Below are 22,212 nucleotides of genomic sequence, written 5' to 3'. Positions count from 1 at the left end.
ACTAGCACTCGCCCCAGTTGTACGGACGATGTAGCTAGGGACTAGCAAGTGTGGTGTCTGGCGGTGATACCACATTAAGAAGCTTTGGCTCTCGTGTTTGGTGTTACTAAGTTCCATGATTTCTTGTATGGTCGTCACTTTACCATCATCACCGACGCACAAACAGTTTGTAAATATTGCTGAAACAATGCAGGGGCGGATGCACACCCGAATGGCAGTCTTTTGAATCGGTACAAGCCAAGATGCGTGTTAACCACCAAGACGCGCTGGGATTCGGCGTCCACTGGGATTTGCAAGTACGCATCTGCTAGGTCCAACTTCGAAAAGTATTTACCCCGTCCGCCGGGCGCACTGCACGGCCCAGTAAACTGCCCTCGCACGCGTCCGCGCAGCTGCCGCCTCGCTCTAAACCAGGTGTGCCGTGACAGCATACAACTGCAGTGAAATCATGCCTGCGGTGTGCTACTAGACATTTGCGTGAAAATTGCCCGTCACGCCAAGCTATTTGTTTTTAGTGTAATAAGAAAGGACATGTTCAAAGTGTTTGCCAGAAAAAGCTCAGATCAGACACTCTTAATCATTCCAAGCCCTTTGCTTCGCGCCGGAATCGAACCAAGAATACTCAGGCTCGTGCACCTTCGCCCATGGACATTCATGTAGTTAATTCCACTTCGTCCAGTGCCACTGTCTCTAACAGTGACTGTGTTCGTCCCACAAATGCTGTGCGTCGACGTTGCCGGAACTCGCGTCAAGTCGCAAGTGCTTCTGTACCAGTGTCAGTTCAAATTGCATGAGACAGTCGCTCTTGTCGTCACCAGGACAATAAACTTTTTGTAGATTTGGACTTAAATGGCAAGGTCATACCATTCCAGCTTGATACCGGAGCTGCAGTTTCATTGCTCAAACATGACACGCACAAACAACTGGGCAAACCTCTGTTGCGTGCCGCAAATGTTAAGTTAAATAGTTCTTCAGGTCAGAATATCCCTGTGTTAGGACAGTGCACCCTTCTTGCAACATACAAGGGACAAACAAAACTTGTGTCATTTTACGTTCTTCGTTCTTCTACTGCAGTGAACTTGTTTGGTTTAGATTTATTTCAGTTGTTTAACATGTCTATAGTAAATCAGGACCTATCAGTGAACCAGCCTGTACCTCCGTGTACAGCGCAGAAATTCATTCGCTGGTCTATTTTCCTCTCGCATTACCGCTACGATATCTTTTATCGGTCCACTGCTAAGCACGGAAACGCCGATGCGTTGTCCCGTTTGCCTGTTGCTGAGGATAGAGCATTCGACTCTTCCGAACTTGCTTGTATGCTCATTGATTCGGAAACCGATGACGTGGTCAAATCGTTTCCGATTGATTTTCGTCGTGTAGCTACAGCCACAGCTGCTGACCCGGTCCTTGCTACTGTTTTGCGTTTTGTTGCTACGCAATGGCCTTTGTCAAAGTCTCGGATCGAGGATCCGTTGGTTCGCCGATTTTTTGCTCACAAGGAGAGACTTTTTGTTCGACGTGCTGTTTTGTTGTTGCGTTCTGATAATGATCAGTCCAGAGTTGTGGTCCCACGTTCGTTACAGTCCTCTGTTTTACGGCTTCTTCACCAAGGACATTGGGGTATAGTGCGAACGAAACAACTTGCTCGTCAGCACTGTACTTGGTTCGGCATCGATGCTGCGATTACGAATATGTGTTCTTCTTGCATGGCGTGTGCCGAACAACAATCAGCACCGCCGCGGAAAATATTTGCATGGCCAAAAGCCACTTCCCCTTGGCAACGCTTGCACATTGATTTTGCTGGTCCATTCTGGAATGCTCGGTGGTTTATTCTGGTAGATGCCTTCAGTAATTTTCCTTTTGTTGTCCGGATGTCTTCCACGACGTCAACTGCCACCATCCAAGCGTTGTCTGCTATCTTTTGCATTGAAGGTCTTCCGCAGACTATTGTTTCTGACAATGGCCCACAATTCATGTCCGCAGAATTTCAGTCATTCTGCCAGGCCAATGGTATTCAACATCTGACATCCGCGCCGTTTTTGCCTCAGTCAAACGGTGACGCTGAACGATTGGTCCGGACTTTCAAGTCACAGATGTTGAAGATGAAAGAGTCGCATTCTCGGGAGGACGCGTTGTTGCTCTTTTTGTCTTCGTATTGCTCTCAGCCCCGAGATGGTCGCTCGCCGGCTGAGTTGCTCCACGGTCGTCCTCATCGAACCTTGATGTCTTTGCTGCACCCGCCGCATCAGGTTCCTGTGCAGCGGCAGACTTCTGCTTTTGCTCCAGGCGACGTTGTATTTTATCGCAACTATCGAGGTTCACGGCGTTGGCTCGCAGGGCGCATTCTTCGCTGCCTCGGCCACGCGATGTATTTGGTTTTGGGGGCCTCTGGTGAGGTGCGTCGGCATCTCAATCAGCTGCGCCTCTGTCGTCGCACGGGTTCTGCCGCTCCCCGTCTGCTTTCAGCGACGGCGCCGTCCGGTCAGCGCCCTGGGGACCCATCTACTGGCTCGCCTCATCCCCAGGTGTTACCGACGATGAATTCCATTTTGCCCCATGGCGATGCGCCGCTGCCGCCTCCGCCGCCGCCGCCTGTCCTCCAGCCGGCGCCGCCCACAGTGGACGCTTCGCTGCAGCCGCCAAGCGCCTCCCTGGGTCACGCGCCGCCGATCGCTTCCCGTGACCAGCTGTCCTCCACCATGGAACTCTTGCCCGCTCCGGACCACATGGCGTCTTCGCGGTCGACCCTTCGGCCCCTCCTGTCTCTTTACGAGCACATACACCACATGTTGACGTGCACCCTGGACTAGGTTTTCAGGCGTTTCCTAGATCCCCTCGCACCGAATGGCTGGGTGCGGGTGGCACAGCCTCGCCTGTTGTTAGTTTCCCCACCTCATCGCATACGTCAACATGGGGTCCTCCCCACGGCGGGCGGAAGCCTTATAACACGACCGTTCGCCGATTTGTGGGGGAGGAATGTGGTGTCACCGCCAGACACCACACTTGCTAGGTGGTAGCTTTAAATCGGCCGCGGTCCATTAGTACATGTCGGACCCGCGTGTCGCCACTGTCAGGGATTGCAGACCGAGCACCACCACAAGGCAGGTATCGAGATACGGACTAGCACTCGCCCCAGTTGTACGGACGACATAGCTAGCGACTATACTGACGAAGCCTCGCTCCTTTGTCGAGCCGATAGTTAGAATAGCCTTCAGCTAAGTCAATGGCTACGACCTAGCAAGGCGCCATTAGTAACATTGCATGTATCTAAAGAGTCTCACTTGTATCACCACATTCCCCAGATGTACCAAAAGGATGGATTAAAGTTAAGTATTACAGAAGCTACGTACTTTTCTGTATAGCATTCATTACGTATCCTGTTTCAGACCTCACGCCCATCTGCGTGAGCGTAGCGCATGCCTTTCGGCTTCATCTCATTGTGTCTAGGCTGTCTTGTCTACACACAACAGAATATATTTGTTGAGTCAACATATGTAAAGTGATTAACGTTGCAGGATCAGAGATCAATGTGAGTGTGAGATAAGCCACTGCAAATGTAAATGCAAATGCTGGTACCCTGTTGTACACTTGTCATGTGTCAGTTTGTGGGATGGAGTTCCATGCCTGTTGCACTTGGTTGGCCAATATAAGGACAGTTAATGATGTTTGTGGATGGGTTGAAGCTGTCATCAGATGATGTCCAATATGTGCTCGATTGGAGGTAGAGCTGGTTATCGAGCAAGCCAAGGCAATATGTTGACACACTATAGCATGTTGGCTTACAACAGCAGTATGTGAGCAAGTGTTATCCTATAGGAAAACACCTCCTGGAATGCTGTCAGCGTTCGTGGGATTCATACAGACAGTTTTGTCAGTGGAAAAGCGAAAGCCATTGTTGATGCTCCAGGAGTAAAGACAATCAAGACATTGCTGAAGGTGCCACTAAGTGAGACAGGTTCATAGAGAACTGCAATAGAAGGCAAAATCGTCAAAAAAAAAAGGGAGCCGTAGATGCCCAGTGGGAGACAGGCCATTATAGGGTTAATGGCGATAGCAAAGAGAATGACACTCAGAATGGAACCCTGAGACACACCATTTTCCTGGATAAAGGTGTCCGACAAGGCAGACCCTTCATGAACCTCGAAAACTCGGTCTTTTAAAAATGTCTGAAGGAAACAGGGTAGGTGGCCATGGAAGCCCCACATGTGAAGAGTATGGAGGGTACTAGCTCTCTAGCAGGTGTCATAGGCCTTCTCCAAATCGAAAAACACGGCGACAATCTGGGATTTCTGCAGAAATCCATTCATGACTTTGGTGGGCAAAATAATGAGACGGTCCACTGCAGAATGCCGTGTTGAAAGCCACACTGTGCATTCATCAAAAATTGTGAGACTCGAGCCACCATATCATCCGGGCATGAATCATATGTCCCATCACCTTGCGAACACACTGGTAAGAGAGATGGAGTGGTAGCTAGAAGCTAATTTCGGCAAGAGCTGGATTTCCATCAATAAATTGAGTTGAAGTCTGCTGTTGTGGTCTTCATCCAACTACTGGTTTGGTGCATCTCACCAGCCTATTCCAGCCTTTGTAAGCCTCTTCATCTCTGCATAGTATTTCAACCTAAATCCACTTAGAATGGTGAACCACCATTCAGAGAATAACTTTTTAACGACACAGTTTGACTTCTGTAAAGGCTTCTATACTGAGAATCAAACATAATATCTCACAAATTCAATTCCAGTAGAATTAAATAGTGGAAATTATCCCCTCTGTAATCTTGCCAAAGCCTTTGACTGTTTAGATTAAAAAATTCTGTGAGGGGAAGCTAAAATAGTATGGCATTAAAAGTCTTCCCCTTGCATGGATTGAGTTGTACTTTAACTACAGAAAATGGAAGGTCACATTAACAAATGATAAGACAGGAATAAGATTAAACTCGAAAAGGGAGAACATAAAATATGGTGTGGCACACAGTGTTTGCTGCCAAGTCCACAAAAATGATTTACTTCTGGCACTGGAGGGCTTAGGAAAAACTCTAATGTTTTGCAGTGCCACAAACTTATTGATGCAAGATCTAAACTCATCCATACCAGAAACATCCAGGAGAATAACAGAACATGCGTGTACTGATCCACAGGTACCAGCTTAGTGCCTAAAAACTTGTATTGTGCAGTTCTAAAGAAATAAAAGTGACTTACAGATACGAATATCAAAAGTAGGGATAAATGGGCAATTAGGCTCCCGTGTTCTAAGTTCCTGGGTATGCAGATACCACTCACGTGTGAGTTTAGGATGAACTCAGCAATTCAGAACTGCAATACTAGAAGCAAAAATAATTTCCATATATAAAAACCTAAAATCAGGGTTGCCACAAGTTTCTCCAAGTGAAATTCCCTGATATCTCTGATTCCACAGACACATTTTAGAATTTTTCCCCGACAAATTTTGAGGTCTCAAGGGGAGGTAAAGACATGAGTCGACAAAAGAATGTAAGGGCTTTGTATTTCTCCCCCATTTTGTTTTAGGGCGCAAAAACAACTAGGGTCATATGTGTCCATGCCAAAACTGTGAAACACAAAGGTGAGGAGAGGAGTTAAAAATGATTACATGTCAACGTTTAATGACGGGAGAGAGGACAGCTACAATCAGGGATGTGGAGAAAGGTCTATGAAGTACGCAATAGGTAAATGGAGGCCCAGAACTAAAAGTTAAATGGCCTTCACCATATTGCTACAACTGATAAGAAGTAAAACACGGTTGACAGCCCACGCATTGTTCACTAAAACGGCCAATAACTCAGATGGCAAACCCAAACGGGAACGTAAACGGTAAAAAAAAAGGGCACCCTCTCAGGAAACAGCAGACAGTTAAAAGTTGGGTGCAATGTACACAAAGTAGTGGGGGAGCACCACTTAACAAATGGTGGTGGCTAAAAAGGCAGTGCCCAATATGCAACCTAGTTAAAATGACCTCCTCGCCGCAGGACGACTGAGAGGAGGTTGTCCAAGCCACTGGAAGAGGCTTAATAACCCAGAGCTTATTCCTATGAATGGAGGACCAGTGGCGATGCCAAAGTGACACCACCTCCTGACAGAAAGCAACAAGAGATCATCAGAGGGAATGCAAGAATTATTGGGCTGAAGTACGAGGAATGCAGCTTTGGCAGCAGTGTCAGCAACCTCTTGGACCGATATGACCTGGAACCGACGTAAACATCACAGTGGCTCCATAAAAAGTGAGCAAGTGGAAGCTTTCCTGGAACCGGTGCACTAAGGGATGGACAGTCTACAGTGCACAGAGGCTTTGAAGGGTGCTGAGAGAGTCTGAGCAGTGACACAGTTGAAAAGAGTATGTCACCAGATGTACTCCATGATCTGATACAGGGTGAAGAGCTCTGCTGTAAATACTGAGCAATGTGCCGGAAGTCAGTACCAAAAAATGTTGGTTGACGTTGAAGGCACACCTGACACCATGGTCAGTCCAAGAGCCATCAGTGTACACAAAGATACTGTTGCAAAAATCCATGCATAGGTCGTGAAACTGAAGGCGAGCCTGAAGGTCAAGGTGAAGATGGGCTGCCGCAAGAAGCCAAGATGGTGAAGGGTTCACACCCATCGAAAAAGCTGCAGGGAGCATGAAGTCAGAGGATGAAGATAGTTTTGTATAAAGCAGGAGCATCAGGAATTTTGTAGTTTCAATGAATGGAAGAGCAACAGGCCTAAGACGTCCGGTGGCTGCACGAAAAGCATTATTCGACACATTGGCATTGCTGTCAGGCTTCCTCAGAGCCATAATCCGTTGGTAGCAGGCACCCACTGCAGTAGTAGCCCTCGGGTGGCCTGAGCAAGGTATGTCACTGATAGTTCCTGTCCCTCTCTATCTCTTCCATGTCCGAACAACATTGCCACGGTTCACTCCACGATGTCTGGACGCTACCCTTGCTGAGAGCCCTTCTTGGCAAAGTGTAATAATGCAGATGCAATCGAACTGCAGTAAGGATCATCTAGGCATTGTTGAACTACAGACAACATGCCCTGGATTCCTCATGTCGACAGCAGAAGAAAGCCGACACTTCTGTAGGACCTCATGGAGCAGGATCCTCTTGCCTCTGTGCCCTGTAGCAGTGAGTTTTCGCAGACTGACACTTGGCAGCTGCCGAGGTGACACCCCTTCCTATTGTCCTCATCGTGACTGTCCTCCAATGGAACTTTTGCAGACTTTGATCCAACAAAGAGGATTTATGACTGCTTTTAGAATCGCAGCTTCTACTTGTACTCTGCCTTCAGGAAACAAAATTGCATCCTCACGACTGCTTTGAGCTTTTGTATTTCTTCCTGGTCTGTTTTGACCTTCCGCTCGAGGTTGGCATTCTGTCTCATGAAGGAGTCATGCTGCTCATATGGGATGACATTCATAGTCAACCCATCCATCTCCCTGACTACCTGTCATCAAGCTGTTGCAGTCTGTCTTTTCCTTCCTCACTTGAACTTTTCCCTTTCTACCATTTACATCCCTCAATCATTTGATGTCACCAGGTTTGACTTCCTCCAGCTTATTGGACAGCTTCCTCGCCAATTTCTGCTGCTTGGGGACTTTAATGCACACCATCCCATTTGGGGCTCTTCCAGAACCTATCCGAGAGGTGCCCTCTTTGCTGCCATTCTTAATCAACTTAACCTTTTCATCTTTAACACAGAAGCACCCATGTTGCTTTCAGACTCATCGCACTCCTATTCCCATTTGGACCTTTCCTTCTTCACTGCCCGTCCTGCACATCATCTTGAACGGTCCGTTCTTTCTGACACCTACTCGAGCGACCATTTCCTGTGTGCTATCCATTTGCTGACTCCTACCCCACCTCCGTGCACATCGAAATGGCAGCACACTAAGGCTGACTGGAGACTTTACCCCGCCCTGGCGACCTTCAACGAACATGACTTCCACAGTTGTCACAGGTGGAATTTCTTACAAACATTATCCTTACCGTCGCAGAACATTCCATTCCTCACACTTCCTCTTTACCATGCTGTGTCCCAATCTTTTGGTGGACTGAAGCCTGCTGCGATGGAATTCGCATTCTTCAGGATAACCAAAAAGGTAGCTGAACTTCATTCACTAGTTCTTTTAACAGTTTCACCCCCCTCTTCCATCGTGTGCACCAACTTCCGATGGTTCTCTGGGAGCAAGATCCATTCCCCAATTTTCATCCTGACAGTAGCAGACAGTATCATCGTGTACCATATTGCTATCTCCAACACCTTGGGTCGCCATTTTGCAGAAATTTTGAGCTCCTCCCACTATCATCCTGCCTACCTCTATTGGAAATGGGCAGAGAAGACTCAGGCAATACCCTTCTCTTCTCAGAATCGTGTGTGTTACTGTGCTGCCTTTACTATGAGGAAGCTAGCTCACGTTCTCACTTCATCTCAATCCTCTGCCCTGGACCAGACACTGTTAATTTTCAAATGTTGCAGCACCTTTCTCTTGTGGGCAAGCACTTTTTGCTTAATACGTACAACCGGACCTGGGCAGAGGGCATGTTATTAAGCCACTGTTGTGAAGCCACTGTTATACCCACACCTAAGCCCGGTAAGGACAAACAACTTCCTTCTGGCTATCACCCACTTTGTTTACCCATGTCATGAATGGTTTTCTGTGGAAATCCCAGACTGGCTGTGTTTTTCAATTTGGAGAAAGCCTACGACATTTGTTGGGGACTAGTATCGTTTGTACTCTCTACACATGGCGCCCACTTCCTGTCTTATCATTTGTTAATGTGACCTTACATTTTCTGTAGTTAAAGTACAACTCAATCCATGCAAGGGGAAGACTTTTAATGCCATACTATTTTAGCTTCCCCTCACAGAATTTTTTAATCTAAACAGTCAAAGGCTTTGGCAAGATGACAGAGGGGTTAATTTCCACTATTTAATTCTACTGGAATTGAATTTGTGAGATATTATGTTGGATTCTCAGTATAGAAGCCTTTAGAGAAGTCGAACTGTGTTGTTAAAAAGTTATTCTCTGAATGGTGGTTCACCATTCTAAGTGGATTTAGGTTGAAATACTATGCAGATGAAGAGGCTTACAAAGGCTGGAATAGGCTGGTGAGATGCACCAAACCAGTAGCTGGATGAAGACCACAACAGCAGACTTCAACTCAGTTTATTGATTGAAATCCAGCTCTTGCCGAAATTAGGTCTCTGTCTCTCTCTCTCACTCTCTCTCTCTCTCTCGCTCTCTCTCTGACACACACACACACACACACACACACACACACACTCTTCCTTCTAGCTACCACTCCATCTCTCTTACCAGTGTGTTCGCAAGGTGATGGGACATATGATTCATGCCCGGATGATATGGTGGCTCGAGTCTCACAATTTTTGATGAATGCACAGTGTGGCTTTCAACACGGCATTCTGCAGTGGACCGTCTCATTATTTTGCCCATCCATGTCATGAATGGTTTTCTGTAGAAATCCCATATTGTCGCTGTGTTTTTCGATTTGTGAGAAGGCCTATGACACCTGCTAGAGAGCTAGTACCCTCCATACTCTTCACATGTGGGGCTTCCATGGCCACCTACCCTGTTTCCTTCAGACATTTTTAAAAGACCGAGTTTTCGAGGTTCATGAAAGGTCTGCCTTGTCGGACACCTTTATCCAGGAAAATGGTGTGTCTCAGGGTTCCATTCTGAGTGTCATTCTCTTTGCTATCACCATTAACCCTATAATGGCATGTCTCCCACTGGGCATCTCCGGCTCCCTTTTTTTTGACGATTTTGCCCTCTATTGCAGTTCTCTATGAAGCTGTCTCACTTAGTGGCATCTTCAGCAATGTCTCGATTGTCTTTACTCCTGGAGCATCAACAATGGCTTTACTTTTCCACTGACAAAACTGTCTGTATGAATCCCACGAACGCTGACTGCAAATTTGTATGTCCGTCTGGTTATTTGACCTGTTGTGCTGCCATTCACAAACAGCATTCCAGGAGGTGTTTTCCTACAGGATAACACTTGCTCACATACTGCTGTTGTAAGCCAACATGCTATAGTGTGTCAACATATTGCCTTGGCTTGCTCGATAACCAGCTCTACCTCCAATCGAGCACATATTGGACGTCATCTGATGACAGCTTCAACCCATCCACAAACATCATTAACTGTCCTTATATTGGCCAACCAAGTGCAACAGGCATGGAACTACATCCCACAAACACACACACATGACACATGTACAACAGCGTACCAGCATTTACATTTACATTTGCAGTGGCTTATCTCACACTCACATTGATCTCTGATCCTGCAACGTTAATCACTTTACATACATTGTCTCAACAAATATATTCCTGGTATTTCATTACTCTACATTAATTATTTTTGGGTGTTGCAAATTTTTCCGTCAGTGTACCTGGCCTTTCTTTAACCATCCCTGGTGCAATGCAGAATTCTCTTCCCAGTAGCGAGAAAATGCCGTTTTTCCAGTTTTTAAATCAGATAAATTGCCTCTTCAAACGGACAGCTGTCGTCCAGATTGTTTACTCAGTGTCCTGCAAGTTACTTGAACATATGGTTAGTCAAAGGCTGTATTGTGTCCTTGAATCCCCGGATCTTTTGGCTTCGATCCAGGGTGCTTTTCGCCAAGGGCGCTCTACTGAAGATAATTTAGTCCACTTGAAGTGTGCTATCTGAACAGCTTTTGCTCAGCATCAGTTCCTTGTTGCAGTTTTCATTGATCTGCGTGTATATCTTATGATACCACATGGTGCCATAACGTCCTTGCCACCTTAAAGGAGTGGGGCCTCCATGGCTCACTCCTGATTTTTATCCAGAACTTTCTTCCATGTCACACTTTTTGGGTACAGGTTGGTGCCTCCTGTAGCATCCCCCCCTGCAGGAGAAGGGGCTTGCACAAGGTTCTGTTTTGACTGCCACTCTCCTTTTTGTGGCTAGCAATGATCTGGCGGCAGCTGCATGGCATATGGTGTCCCCATCTTTCCTGTTCATCCACGACGGCTATTGCTGGAGGCAGAATGCAGGGAGCAATACACCAAGCACAATCCTGGGCTTTCACTCATAGCATCCATTTTTTGCCTGCCATGACCTATGTTATGCATTTCTGTCATTGTGTTTTTTAGGACCGGTCTTAGATGCCTAGTTGACATGGGTTCCCCGTCTTTGTCAACTAAAGCAGACATGTAGGTCGCACCTGAATGCTCTTCTATGCCTCAGCGACACTGACCACGGTGTGGTCCACTCTACTTTGATATGGCTGCATGCAGCATTGGTGAAGTCACACCTAGATTACAGGAATCTCTCATATGACTTTTCATCAGCTTCGACATTACGTCTGGATTCGATACACTATTGTGGGGTAAGACTGGTAACAGGTGCCTTTGGACTAGGCAGCAGTTCCACTATTGTGGGTTCTGCACCATCAAAAATTGATGGCAGCTGCTCACCCATAGTACCCTAACTGTCATCTCCTCTTTCCAGATACGAGATCTACCTCCCAAATCGGCAACACAGATCTGGGGTTAAGATCACCAAGTTAGAGTCTTGGTCCAGCACACAGTTTTAATCTGCCAGGAAGTTTCATATCAGTGCACACTATGCTGCAGAGTGAAACTCTCATTCTAGAAAAAGCTTTATCTGTAAGTCTCTTTACGTATCGGCTATTTTCTTCACATATGGGGGACATGGTCTCATCTGAAAAGTGAAAGCAAGCCTGTAAAAGAAAGGGAAGGGGGGGGGGGGCTGTTCTCAATTCTTGAGCAGTGACCCTCTTGGTCCATTTTTTTTTTTTTTTTTTGTTTAAACCTTTGCAATTTGGGTGAGTTTATGTTCAATCCTTGCACCCAATTTACTCTTTCATCTACCTACTTTTTTTCAAATCAAGCAGAACGATATTTATGCCCATTGCTTAATACCTGTTTGTATAACTTACAATGCTGGTATTTATGAATTTTTTAGCATTTGACTCCGGAAAGACCATTTTTCTTTGTAGTGAGGTCTTGCCAACAGCAAATTTTCTGGATGGAAAGTCGCTCAATCTGCTCATATACTTTAAAATTTAAAAGTAAATCTAGCAATGCTAGAATGTATACAAAATTCTGATATACCCATTTTCAAGTTGTTGTTTAAAGATTTGCGACTTTTAAAACTTACGTAGATTATCTTTTTGATGATAGAACTTTACATAAGAAGTTATTAAGAACATTGTGCATATCACATGATGAACAATTGAATGACTAAAGCAATGTTATCAACCCTCATTCATTGACACATGTAATAAATTCATCGAAACAGTGAAGTTCAGAGCTGTTATAAAAATTTCTGAAATTAAAAGTATACATTGCCTAATGAATGTATTATTTTGATGTGAAAGAACACAATAATTATTATTTTTGGAATGTAATAATTCACTATGGCTTCATTTTAATTCTAATAAGTTTCGCACTGTAATGAAACATTGTCTAAATGCCTCTCTCTCTCTCTCTCTCTCTCTCTCTCTCTCTCTCTCTCTCTCTCTCTCTCTCTCTCTCTCTCTCTCTCCCTCTCATTTGTAATAACTTACCGCTGTTATTTTGTATTGGTATTGCAGTCATTACATTAAAATTGGCTATATTGATTCTGCAATTTATACTATTATGTTATTGCTAAGAATTGATTTAAAGAATAAACGTATATATTTATTTGTAAGATATTGTAAATTTATACCACTGGAACTCTTTCAAAATATTTGATTGCGTAATACTGCCAATAAATACAATGACTTTCTTTCATCTGTTTATAATTGTAATAGATGTTGGACACTTTGACTCCAAGTATGTTATACAGAAACGCAGTGATTTTTTACAAAAGGCAAAACTATGTGTTCGAAGAATTGTGGAGAGGAGGGTACGTGATGTATTTTAAGTAGGTTATAAAGAGTAACTATAACAACAAAAACAATAAATTATTGATAAATTTATTTAATTGAATAGATAAAAAATCTACTCACCTAGCGGCAGCAGAACATACACATAAAAGACAGTGGCTCTTCCAGACAGAAGCGTTGAAGGGGAAGGAAGAAGGGTAAAGGAAAAGGCCTGGAGAGTTCCATGAAAAGGTGTAGATTTTGGGAAAGTCACACAGAACTGCGGATCAGGTGAGAAAGAGAAACGACACATGTCATATACCAGCTATTATGTAAACACTGTTCAGCTTTCTACATCTGCATGACTACCACCAAATTATCAGTTAGGATAAATGGGCATAGGCATAGTGTATATACTGGGAACTCGCAATATCCTGTTGCAGAGCATGCTCTTCAACGTGGCATACGTGACCTCGGCACTTGTTTCACCACACATGCCACCTGGATTCTTCCGCCAGACACCAGTTTCTCAGAACTCCGCAGGTGGGAACTAGCACTAAAACATGTCCTTGGTTCTCACCACCCAACTCGCCTTAATTTACGTTAATTTCTCCTGTCTCAACTTTTCTTCACTGTAATTACTCTTTGCTTCACTCCGTTTTAGCTTTCTACATCTTTCATTGTGTTTCCCGTCTGTTTTCACTGCCCCCTCCCACAGCTGTTGCATACAATACACTTAGCTTCTCACTCTTATTAACTCATGTACAGTTTTAGTAGTAATCTCTGTCTTGCATATTACCCTGTCTTCCACCTTTAAGCTCTCAGGTTTCCAAATCTTGCCCGATGCACTCCCCAACAATTAGTCTCTCCTTCTCATCCTGTACGGTAAGTCACCCATGACCCATGTTTCTGGGTAACTTTACCAAAATCTACCCCTTTTTTTAGACCTCTCCAGTCCTTTTCCTTCACCCTCCTTGCTTCCCCTGCAACCATTCAGCCTGAAGAAGGAGTCACTGGCTCCAAACGCTTGCCTATCACAACAGTGTTTTATGTGTGTGTTCTGCCATTGATTGGTGAGTAGATTTTTTATCTATCGAATTAAATGATTTTATAAAGAGTACCTGTGTGTGATGTTTTTATTGGTATACAACTTGTTATAAACAAAACTTATTTTTACCATTTAATATGTTTCCAGATATTTACCAGTGGTAAAGATGAAATTGGGTTGATTGTACTTGGTTCTGACAAGACACAGAATCCACTTGGTTACCCAAATGTGAGTGTGGAATTTCCTCTTGCACTGCCTACATGGCAGATGATATCCTTTGTGGAGAAATCTTAACATGAAAGTGAAATAAAAACAGATTGGATAGATGGTGTTGTTGTTGGCATGCAAGTCTTGAAAGATGAGCTAGAGTAAGTATTTAAAGCTGTCTGTTTCATGGCATTCCTGGAACATGTTCCAGAATGTGTGTTACACAAATCACAGTGACATAGTTGTGACTTTATAAACTTGAATCAATATGTTTTTGTAATGAAAAAGAAACAGAAGGCACAATACCTGCAGAAATAGGAATTTTTTTTGTGTGATTTTACTGCATGATGTTTTTTACAGTTTTTCAGCTCAATAATTAAGGAGGTATTGATACAAGGCTTTGCCAAAAACCCATCTGTCACCTACAATTCCAGCCCTGTCACTGGCATTCCGTACCCCACAATATGACTGGGCCACTATGAAAGCAGCCACATCATTGTCAAATTCACTGAAACTACTGCATAGCAATTTGCTTGAGTATGGCTGCAGTTGTGGTCTTCTGTTTGGTTTAAGCACTGCATCAATACCTTCTCTTTATAGCACTCAGAGGTCGCGATCTGCGACTGTTTTTACAAGTGGCAAGAGAACTTTTCCTCTAGTTGCTTGTTTTGTCACTGAAAGATGCAAATATTTTAGAATGTAGTGCCCTATGTATATCTGTTAGAATAGCCACAAGGTCTGAAAGTTATTTTCAAATGATTGAGCTCTTCTACAGAGTATTGAAATTCACAGATACTTCCAACCTGGTCCACCAATGTCTTACATACTCCTCTTCCTCCATGGATTGTTTCCAGCATTTGGAGATGAAACATTAGGAAGCAAAACGTGCCTTATAACCAAAATCTAATGAACATATAATTAAATTAAACAAAGATGTAATGTTGCACTCTCAGGTAAGACTGATCTTGATTGCAAAGCCAAAGTGGAAATTAAATGTACGCTGCAACATTCATCTCAGTTTTTGTTATTGAAATTATTCACAGTGCCATAGGGAGAACTGAGTTTATGTGTTTTATAGAGTCACATACACACTGTGGCACAGGGTGCTGTCCGTTATTCTCCTGACTATGATGTCCAGGAATGGTCGTCTTCCTTCTTCTTTGGTCTCCATTGTGAATTTGATTTTGTGGCGTGTGGAGTTCAGATGTACAAAGAAGTCAAGAAGTTTGTCTCTTCCATGAGGCCAGATGACAAGTGTGTTATCCACATAACAGAAGAAGAAGAAGAAGGTGGATTTCCATTTGGATGACATCAGGGCCTCTTCTTCGAAGCGCACCGTAAACATATTCACAATCTCTGGTCAGAGTGGGCTGCCTATTGCGACACCATCTGTTTGCGGGAGGGAGGTGTGCCACAAGTCAGTGAAGTGGGAAAGTTGACCAAGTAATATGCGTGATGTGTCATACCTCGACCGATATTGAGAACAGAATAAAAAATTCAGAGGCATTACTTTTCAGCACTCCCATGCATATTCTGTATGCAAGAAAAGCTTATGGAGCAGGTTTCTCATTCAGAACTTCTATTTCAGTGTTGGTTGTTTACACGATGACCGTGTTAAGCATAATGGAAGAAGGAGAAATGTTTATCAGCATTCCAGATTTGGCAGTGGCAGGCTCATGGTCTGGTGAGACTCTGGTTTATTGTTTCACTATATTGCTGCTTGCATTGCTCAGAATCTCATTTTGTGCGAACATAGAATTGGTAGGTTCAGGAGGGCCATGCTAAATGCCTTGCAGGGCCTCCGTAGTGCCATCCAACTAGCACCTGAGAGGGCAGACAAGTGTTCGCTCATGCGTACATGATCCTGCAGTGAAGTTGTGTACATTTAGTCAGGAAGTGGGCTTGTATACAGTGAGACAAGTATCCACACATACAATGTGATGGCATCTGGAGCAGCACAGACTGTCAAGCCATTAATGCAGCTCTAGAGAGAGTTGAACTGACAGCGGTGCAACTGACAACAAGCCAGACACAGGAATGGCACTGTGTCATTGTATCAGATGAGTCTCGGTTCTGCAACATCGTCACAATTGATGTACTTGTGTGTGGAGGCTCTGATGCCAACAGACCTGGCCAGATTGTACCTGTCATTCACATGCAGGTCCAGCATGTGATGTGATGGTATGGGGTGCAACTGGATACATGTCACAACCTCTGGTTCACATAGCCAGTAATTTGGACAGCAGCCATTGCATTTGTGTTTTGTTAAGGCCTATCGCTGTACCCTATTTTCAAGGGCTCCGTGATGTTATCTTTTAACAGGATAATGCAAGACTACACATCACCTGATCTGTACTGAGCTACCTCGATACAGAGAGTGTTCCACTGTTGCCGTATCCAGCATTTTCTTCAAATCTGTCACCTGTGGAGAACGTCTGTTCACAGGATGCCAAGAGATGGGTATGCCAGCAGTCGCCAGCCACCAGTCACCAGCCACTACAGTTGAAGAACTCTGACATATGACATACAGTTGAGTAGCATGAAATGATGTACCCACGGCTGTAATCCAACCTCGATTTGATATCCAGTGTGATGAGAGCTGTTCTGCTGTTCCAGTTTCAATACTGAAATTCATATATTATTTTTATGCTGTCCTAACCAGACTGGACTGTGGTGTCATACAGCATAAAATATCTTACAATGTGTTGAATCAGTGATGAGAAGTGTAGAACAGCCAGCAGGGGAAAGATGTTGACAATGAGACAGCTTTTGTGTAGAACAGCAGTACAGTGTTTCACAGTGCATAATGCTTCCGCAGATTGAGAACAAAATGTGTGGTTTGCTTTCATCCATTTTCACAAACATAGCCTTGAAAAATAATGTTGACATTACTGTGCATTTCACTCTGAGGCATATTGCACTCTGAGAATGTTCATCGAATTCAGTTACTTTGTATTATATTTCAGCAACAGTGACATAATAGCAAATTGGACTGTATGAGTTTTTATGGATTATTTTTCCAGAGACACACTGCCATTTCTTCAGATTTATTTAATTTGGGTATAAATCCTTTCCAGCATATATGCTGTACACAAAATGTTGAACATAAAATGTAGCTATCTGCTGATTTAACATCTTGCTGAGTATACCAGTACAATGTTTTGTTGTAACAAATAGTTCAATGTATTTTACACACTTATAAACTTATTTATACAGTTATAGTAATTTATACTATTACATTAATGTTGTACCTTAATGTTCTGGAAGATGATATTATAAGGAACCTCATACTTTTCCTGGATGATAGAGTTGTCTATAATGAATTATTGCCTGAAAAAAATCTGCACAAATTTGAGTCAGATCATAACATTTCAAATTGCTCCAAAGATAGGCAACTGAGTTTAAGTTTTCAGAAATGTAAATTGGAGCACATCACAAAACAAATAAAAGACAGTATTGTATGACTACATTATCAAATAATCACAGTTTTAATTGTTCAACTCATACAAATATCTGGATGAAATGAAATGGTGACATAGACTCACTTGTAGGCAAAGCAGAATGCAGACTTCAATTCATTGGTAAGATACTGGAAAATGCAATCAGTCTATAGAGGACATTGCTTACAAAATACTTGTGTGGCCCATTCTAGAATATTGCTTAAGTACGACCCATAACAAATAAGGCTAATGGCAGACATTGATTGTATACAAAATAGTGTAGCATGATTGATCATAGATTTATTTGATGCATGGGAGAGCATCAAGAAGCTACTAAAAATTGGAAATGCCAGACAAGTGAAGATAGACGCCAAATATATGACAAAACCCAACTTATGAAATTTCAGGAACCTGTATTAAGCGAGGTATTTAGGGATTATACAATAACTACATATGTATCACTCCTATAGGGACCATGAAGGCAAGATTAATTACAGCATGCACAGAACCATTTAAAGAATCATTCTTCCCACACTCCACATGAGCATTGAATGGGGATAAACCATAATGTGTGGTACAACAATGTACTTTGTCGGACAAACCCACAGTGGTTTATACAGTGTGCATGGAGACATGGAATCAGTTGACAGTAGCTGGGTAATGGTTCATATTGATTCCCATTTCCCTGTTGCAGTAGGTGATCTTATGCCTCTAATTATTTTTTCATTGCTATCTTAACTTGCATTCTCCAATTCAGTTTATTAACCCTTCTTATCTCTTTGTATTAGGGCAAATGTACAGTTAACTTTTAAGGAATTTGTATTTTCAATTTATCAACTGGAGTTTTGTTTCATATGCAGCAACAATGTTACAAATTATTTGTTTCAGTTTCTTTAGAATAATTTGCTGTTTCACAGGTGCCTTGAAGAAAATAAAAGATCTCGAAAGTGTCTTAATGACAACCGATGGCCTCATGTTGACAAGACAGCTGGTTGCCTTGCAGAGGGCAGGGCTTGACGGTCTGAACATCAGCTTAGACACCCTGCAGTCCCAACGCTACAACCAGATCATGAGGAGGAAAGGCTGGGAGCGTGTCATGGCTGGCATAGATCTAGCCTTGCAACTTGAATACGAACCTGTGAAGGTATTACTAGTGCAGCTGTCATCGCATGCAGACTTTCATAAACAAAAGATATAAATCTGTTGTTAAGAATATCAATACAAGAATCACCATTTTAAAGCAGTACGCCCTCACCCTCACCCCCATCCCCGCTCCCACCCTCACCGCTGTCTCCACACTGCAGCTGTAAGTGAAGGAAGGTATATTAAGACAGAAGAAGTAAATTTTAGCTGACGATGCTAACAGTTTCGTAGTTTATACAACATAAAAAAGTATGGCTTGCAAGTTTACCAATTATTGTCAACATGAGGCCATCGGTTGTCATTAAGACACTTTTGAGATCTTTTATTTTCTTCAAGGCACCTGTGAAACAGGAAAATATTCTAAAGGAACTGAAACAAATAATTTGTAATTGGTATCTTATATTTTCCTCCCAAGAGAGCATTATGAAACTCAAGATCTTTACAGTTTCTCTTTTTTTCTTTTGTGTCTTTAGTTTAAAATAAGTATCCTCTATTGTGGTGCCATTTTGAAAAAAATACTCGATTGTTTGGAAAAATTATTCTTAATTCTATAGTCACACTTTTGTTGTATATAAGTACTACTGGTTTCAGTAGCAAGTACCAGCATCAGTTCATCTTATTATCAAAAATTTCTTTGCAAAATAAAAGCTGACCACTGTGGCCAAGCGGTTCTAGGCACTTCAGTCCGGAACCGTGCTGCTGCTACGGTCGCAGGTTCGAATCCTGCCTCAGGCAGGGATGTCCTTAGGTTAGTTAGGTTTAAGTAGTTCTAAGTTTGGGGGACTGATGACCTCAGATGTTAAGTCCCATAGTGCTTAGAGCCATTTGAACCATTTTGCAAAATAAAAAGCTTCTGTACAACTGCAAACTAGACATACCATTTTCAGGGTGCAGTTCACATCTATTGAAAGCACAACAGTGACCTTTACTTTTCGTAGATAAGACACCTACTGGGGTAAGTGACTTGATGACTGCACACAAGAAGTTGTCATTTATTCCATATGTAGCTACCATGTAGACTCACTTTTTTCGTATTTGTTTGTCCTTACTCTTCCAAAAGGTTAAACCTTGTCTCTGCAGCCACAGCTTCCTCTCTTCAGCAGTTGTCTTCATCTCCATGTGTGAAGAAAATCCCATTCATTGATCACATTGTCATCCCCTTGTTTTCTTACCTACGATCTTGCCTTCAGAAATGTTTTTTAAAAGATTATCGTCTCCAGTTAAGTGTCCAGTGTATTTTGCTTTGCCCTGGCCTATAACTTTCAGTCATCCCCTTGTTTTCTTACCTACGATCTTGCCTTCAGAAATGTTTTTTAAAAGATTATCGTCTCCAGTTAAGTGTCCAGTGTATTTTGCTTTGCCCTGGCCTATAACTTTCAGTGGTTTTTTTCTTCTCTCCTATTTCCTTTAATTTTTCTGTCAATGCAGCTAGTTCTTGTACTTCTCCTCCAGAACCACATTTCAGCAGGTTTGAGGCGAGCTTCCTTTGGCTTTTCTAATGTACAGATTTTGCATCTGTGTGTCAGAACACTCCACACAAAGGTCTTTACAAATATTTTGTTAATGTGGAAGCTGATATGTTTATTCAGTTGCAGCTTCTTCTTATTTTGGAAGGAATTCTTCACCTGTGCTATTCTTTTCTTGAATGCCTTGAAATATTGATTGTTTTCTTGCAAAAAGCTACTGAGATATTGAATTTCAGTTGCTTTCTTGAGTTGCTCATTGCCTGTTCTTGTGTCAGTCCTACCTCCACCTCCTTTCTTGTCTGTAGCCATAACTTTTGTCTTCTTTGTATTCATTTTTAGCTTTAGTTTTACCATTTCTAGATTTAAGGCCTGAAACATTTTATTTAGTTCCTACTTTGATTTACTATTGTGATGTCATCAATCTGCAGTGTATATGCATGCAATTAAGTTTCCATATCGACATCATGCTCCAAAAACCACCTAACTGTGTGTGGCAGGGGGTACGTCTCATGCCACCAACTGATCCCCTCTGCCTTGTTCCACTTGTGAACAGTGCTTGAGAAGAATGACTGTCAGTACACTTCTGTATTATCTCTAACTTCTCAAATTTTCTTCTCGTGATCATTTCGTGAATTGTATATGAGAGAAACTATTATGTTGTCAGACTCTTCTCGGAAACTACTCTCTCGAAATTTGGGTAGTAAATCTTTCCGTGATGCACAACTGCTCTCTTATGGCATCTACCACTAGAGTTGCTGAGCATCTCTGTAATGATCTCACAGTGACTAAATGATCCTGTGACAAAACACTCCGCACTTCGTTGGATCTTCTTTCTCTCTTCTGTCAGTCCTACTGGGTAAGGACACAGGGGTAATTTACATTCACTTAAGATTCTTCCTGTGGATGTTAGTCTGGCATCTGCTTTTCTATTGCAGTTTTATGTGGTCATTCCACTTTAAGGTTGCTCTGGATAGTTACTTCTAGATATTTTATGGTAGATTCTGTTTCCAGAAATTTGTCATTAATAGTGTAGTTGTACAGTATTGGATTTCTTTTCCTGTGTGTGTGTGTGTGTGTGTGTGTGTGTGAGTGATATGTTACATTTATTTATGTGCAGGGTCAACTGCCAGAGCCTGCATCATTCACCAATCCTCTGCAGGTCATTGTGCAAATTGATACTGCCTTCTGTTGTTGCTACTTTCTGATGGACAAGTGAGAGTACCTGTGAACAATATTAAGGAGCCTCTGACACTTTCTACTGGATCATTTATATTCATTGTAAATGTAATGGTCCTATCACATTTCCTTGGAGCATTCCAGAAATTACCTTTTGATTCTTGTCATCTTTTCTTTGTTGTTGTTATTACTTCCTTGATGAAAATATTAAGGAAGTAAGGTGATAGAAGGCACCCGTCTCTCACTGCCCTTCTGGTTTTCCTTCTTTCATATCCGGTTCAGTACTCTGACTTTTGTATATACTCAAAATTAATCATCTGTCCTTCCACTTTGGACATTACTTTAAGGAATGATGATATAATGGTAATCTGTTTAATAAACAATATTTTAACGATACACTTTGCTTTCCAATCATATAGTGGCTTGATGATGGAATTTGATACTGAAATTAGCAATCATTAGACAAAATAAAAGTGAAGCTATAATAAAAAAAAGTAATATTTTGGATCATGTCAGTTGTTGTTCCAAACAACAGCACGTCAGGAATAGGTTCAAATGGCTCTGAGCACTATGCGACTTAACTTCTGAGGTCATCAGTCACCTAGAACTTAGAACTAATTAAACCTAACTAACCTAAGGACATCACACACATCCATGCCCGAGGCAGGATTCGAACCTGCGAACGTAGCGGTCACTCAGTTCCAGACTGTAGCGCCTAGAACCACACGGCCACTCCGGCTGTCCAGGAATAGGTACTAAATTATTTGTCCGCTGATGACTTCACAGCTTAGAACACTAAAACGCAAATGTTAATTGTTTGTTATGTGCCCTGGTAGAGTTCACAACTGTTTACAGTTCACGATTGG

At 42.7% G+C, this 22,212-nt stretch overlaps 1 pseudogene; it reads left to right on the top strand.

The window, feature by feature from the left end:
• LOC124554866 overlaps window positions 1–22,212 on the top strand; it is a 71,687-nt pseudogene that overhangs the window by 228 nt on the left and 49,247 nt on the right.

This window comes from Schistocerca americana, chromosome X, assembly GCF_021461395.2.
Source record: "Schistocerca americana isolate TAMUIC-IGC-003095 chromosome X, iqSchAmer2.1, whole genome shotgun sequence".
Classification (NCBI taxonomy): Eukaryota; Metazoa; Arthropoda; class Insecta; order Orthoptera; family Acrididae; genus Schistocerca; species Schistocerca americana.
Note: the sequence above shows the minus strand (reverse complement) of the source record. Positions and strands in the feature narration are given on the sequence as shown.